At 41.2% G+C, this 4636-nt stretch overlaps 1 protein-coding gene across 6 annotated transcripts in view; it reads right to left on the reverse strand.

Annotated features, from left to right (window-relative positions):
- The window catches only part of LOC116848714 (RNA-binding protein Musashi homolog Rbp6), a 926784-nt gene that overhangs the window by 743870 nt on the left and 178278 nt on the right, over positions 1–4636 (reverse strand). The gene's annotated exons all lie outside the window — the stretch shown is intronic.

The following is a 4636-nucleotide window of genomic DNA, read 5'->3' on the forward strand; positions in this document are numbered from 1 at the left end:
TCTCTCTCTCTCTCTCTCTCTCTCTCTCTCTCTCTCTCTCTCTCTCTCTCTCTCTCTCGTGCTGGAAAAAATTCGGTGGTGTTAACGTGGCATATTTTTCCGCGAGTCGCTCGAGCCGCGTGTGAGTCAAGTTGACTGTACGCCGAGCAAAACGCCGAGCAAGTCGCCTCGTAACTCGTTAAGTAAGTTTCTCCATTAGCCTAACGCCCGACTAATTTTTACATGTACATGGTCGCCTAATTGCATTACACGACGAGACACAACGAGGCAAACGCGCCGGCTCGGCCGACTTTAAACTTTTCAAACGAGGACAGTTTTACAGCGTCGGTTGCCCTCGTCGGGAAGACGCGCGCCGCCTCCTTTCCCACATCGGTTGTTGCACGCGTGTCCGACAACACGCTCGAAATTAACGTGTAAGAAATCACACGAGCCCCGAGTGACAGCTTCTTTCGGCGAGGGAGCTCGTTCCCGAGCCGCACTTCGAGAGGAGACGCGATCGGGATTTCGAGAGCTTGTGTCTGCGGGAATGAGAAGAGATTTTTCAGGCACGACCGCCGATGAGCGATCTCTCTCTATAAAGAATTGTGCAGTTTGTGACACTCGTTTTGAGGAAAGATCAATGACAATTGAGCGATTCGTCGCAACGTCTACATCCCTTTTCAATGTACTCACACAAGTTTCTGCACGTAATTCAACATTAAAATTCCTCAAGATTTTCCCAGATATAGCATATACTTTAATTAAAATGCTCAAATTTGCCCCAACATTAGTTATCCCGCACTGAGAAAAAAGTATTTGAAAATTCTCATTTGTGGGACGCAAAGTTTATTTACAGAGAGATAAACTTTATATATCCTAGAAATAAAGTTTCAGTAATATTTTTTTCTCAATATATACCGGCAAAAAAATACTTGAAAGTTGATTTGTGAGAAATAAAATTGGTTCACAGAAATAAACTTTACAGGAATAAACTTTACTTTGGAACTTTACAGTAAATTTTACAGGAATAAACTTTATTTTGCAGAAATAAACTTTATATTACACAAATTTTCAAGTATTTTTTTCTCAATGTACTAACTGAACATTCCACACAAAAAGAATGTATATTATAGTTTTTTTCATATAAATTCTTTCCAATTTTACTATATTTCTAGTAGTGCAGGAAAATATAAGCTGTCTGTAAAATCTATTTTGTTAAAGAACTTTGCTAGTAAATTTCATTAAAAACCTAGCCAATTTTTTAATAGCATATTTCAATTCCTAAAATGTAAATAGCACACATGAATTGACAGAATATTCAATCAACTACAGAACGTCGATTCACCCCTCGATTACAAAATTCTACAGAAATTTTTCCTATAAAATTCTCTCCGTGCATTCTTGTTCCAAACATGGGATTTCTTCATATGCCTAATCGATACAGAAATATGAGGAAATGGGAGCTCACGTTTGTTTTTCAGTCAATAATAACGGCACACTTTTATGTATCAAACAAAGAATCTAATTTTTACACAAACCATTGCATCCAATAGAATGAAGATTTTTTTAAATATTTTTAAAGCACTTTGAATATTTTACTGGGTAACGAAATTATTTAGAAAGCCGATATGTGAAGCACATATTGGCTTTTTAAGTAATCTCATTATTCAGCAAAATATATTATATGAATCGCATGTTTGAAACATTACATTTCTAACCAGAATTCATAGTTATTTTGGGGGGAATCGAACTGGATCCCAATTAGAGATCCCAACAAATTTTCTACGCGAATAACTCCGAGCCGCGGCTGTATGAATGAGTACGTATGCAAATCAGACGAATGTTTAATATCTGGCGCGGTCAGTCGGTCAACGATCTTAAACCATCGTATATCACACACGCGGTGCTAATGCGCACACGTACGCGTACGCGCTTCTTCACACGGCAAGGACCACCTGACAAATTGCAACGTCATTATTGCCGATTTGTTTATCCGCCACCGAGTAACCGGTAACACGAGGCCGGCACCTTGCACGAGCGTCCTCTTCGAGGATTTCTACGTTTATTTATCGTGGGTGCGTAAGTCAACCTGCGAAACGCGCCGCGCGCGTGCCGAATGATCAAACGATCGAGACACACACGCTCTTCTCCGACGACTGCGGCTGATGCTAATGTCGACGCTAATGCTAATTTGTTAGAACCTCTCTCGCGGTGCTAAAGTTTACGCAGCTTTCACGCGGGTAAGAGCAACGCGTGCGCAAGGTACGTTCGCATCACCTCGCTTCCTCGAATCTCGGTCGAGACGAACGTCCGTCAAACGAGACACGATTACGGCATATGTGCTGCAATCTCGCTCGCGGTGTTAAAGTTTAAGTTGACTTTCTTTGAAGTAGCGTGTCAGAAACACGCTTGTTTTTCCTCGGCGTTTTCGCAATTCTTATTATGCGCCAGATCGAGAGGACTGACTGGGATTGATATCTCTGAATGTTGAAATTCCCCGTCGCGCAATTTGATTTCCGGAAAGGAGTTGCATACGTCTTCTCTTCGCGAAGACACAGGATTTTCACATACAGTGCCATTAAGATAGAAAATCGCGATTGCACGCATCATAGTTGCATCGTCGAAAGCGTTCCAAATATTTCTTTTCATCTGTTATCTCGCAAATAATATTTACATCGCGAAGAACGGATATAGTTTTTCGCTCGATATCCATGTCGAACGACGGAGAGCTTGCTACCTATCTGTGAATATACCGTGTATTAGTGGTAGTCATTCTGGAAGAAATCATTAAACGTAGAAGTGTTGAAAAATGCATGAGAGTGAGGGAGAGAAAGAAAAGGAAGGAAGAGAGAGAGAAAGAGCTGAGTATACGAGCGCTTCCACGTGCACGCGTGTGTGTGCACGCGAGTGTGTGAGTACGTTTTGCACACTAACGAGCGGATTTCGTCGAGTGTAAAAGGGTATTACGTAGAGCTGAAGTTTTCCATCTGGAATCGTTAACCGTGCCGCCGAGAGGGTGGACGTTGATCACTTTATAATTGAATGAGGAGGAAAATGGGGCGGCGACCAGGACGGTAGACGTCCTGTCTTCCTCTTTCGTCCCCGAGATTTCGATTCGGCTCTGTTAGCCGTTCTTTGCTCGCTCGGCTTTCTCGTGACTAGAGATTCGCGACAGTGTTGGACGCCGAATGTATATCCCGATAAAAATGTGTGTATATATACATATAAAGGACGAAAATATATCCATCTATGATAGAACTCGTTATCTCAACTGCGCTAAACAAGTTTGAACGCGGAGTCTGCGCGGTGCCTATATCATTCATCTTTAACGTTGATTTATTCCGTTAATTACCAATAATTAATCTTAAATGTACATGTAAAATCGAGTACATGATTCTATATGAGTGAAATAAGTTATAAAAAGAAAAAAGACAGCTAATGTTTTAAATAAGTTGCAGAAAGCGAGAGAAAGAAAGTAAATAACTAATAAAAGAGATTTAATTGATCAGATTGAAATTGTCGAAAGTAACTTCTAGCTTAGTTAGCTATTGTTAGCTAATATTTTTTAATCTACTAATACTTTAATCGTCGATTATTAACCCTACATTGAGAGAATAGTATAACTTTTTCTCCACATAAATTCTTTTCAATTGTGTTATCTTTCTAGTAGTACACGAATAGACTATTTTGTTAAGGAGCATAGTAAATTTCGTTAGAAACACAGCAAATTTTTAACACATTTCAGTTCCTAGAATACACAAACATCACGTATGAAATGAAAACATAATCAATTACTGCAGAATGCTAAATTTATTCCTCAGTAAAAGAATTTCGTAAAGAATTTTTGCTATATAATTCTCTTCGTGTGCGGATTGCCAATACTAGTGTCAGTTAGTCCATTATTGTCGCTGTAAAGTCACGTTGACTGCTTTGTTTTTTTTCACCTATAACCCTCTGCTTCAACGTTTTTAATCATTTTTCCTTGCAGAAGGAAAATAAAGCAATAGTAATTGCATACATTTTTTTCATTAAACTGTTATTCGAAGCGTAAGTTAAAATGACTGACTGGCAGCAATTCGGAGCAATAACTCGTTAACAAACCGCATGGCTCTTTCTCTCGCTCATTTTTGCAAGCACCCTGCCTCAATACAAGCAGGAAAGTGTGTCGCATCCTTTAATAATGCAGCCAACAACAGGAGGGGCGACTAATACGACGATGCGTCGCTAAGCGGTAAGAGGTAGATAGGATGATAGGAGGAAGAAGCGGGGCGAGAGGCATCGCGACTTAGCGTCTTCCCGGCTAACAAACTGCAAATACCTGAACTGCGGCTGCAGGATGACGTTAATTAATATTGCCGACGGTACAGAGTGTCGACGGAGGGATGAAGAAGTCCGTTCGGGCGCGGGGGCGACCAGGCAGAACTCGAAGGAGACAGTGGAGGGTTATAGGAGGGCGGCGGCGACGGCAGCGGCGCGGGAGGAGGAGAAAGAGGGGTGCTCCGAGTTTTTATCATCTCTCCCTCCCGACTCGATTCAGTTAAACTTTGAAATAACCCCTTAATGAGTCCGCCGTGCCGAGTAGACCGGATGCCGACGAAGCTCTCGGATTTTTCTCTCTCTCTCTCTCTCTCTCTCTCTCTCTCTCTCTCTCTCTCTC

The sequence above is a fragment of the Odontomachus brunneus genome, unplaced genomic scaffold (genome assembly GCF_010583005.1).
Source record: "Odontomachus brunneus isolate Ranch 3 - 2012 unplaced genomic scaffold, Obru_v1 Obru_scaffold_098, whole genome shotgun sequence".
Lineage (NCBI taxonomy): Eukaryota > Metazoa > Arthropoda > Insecta > Hymenoptera > Formicidae > Odontomachus > Odontomachus brunneus.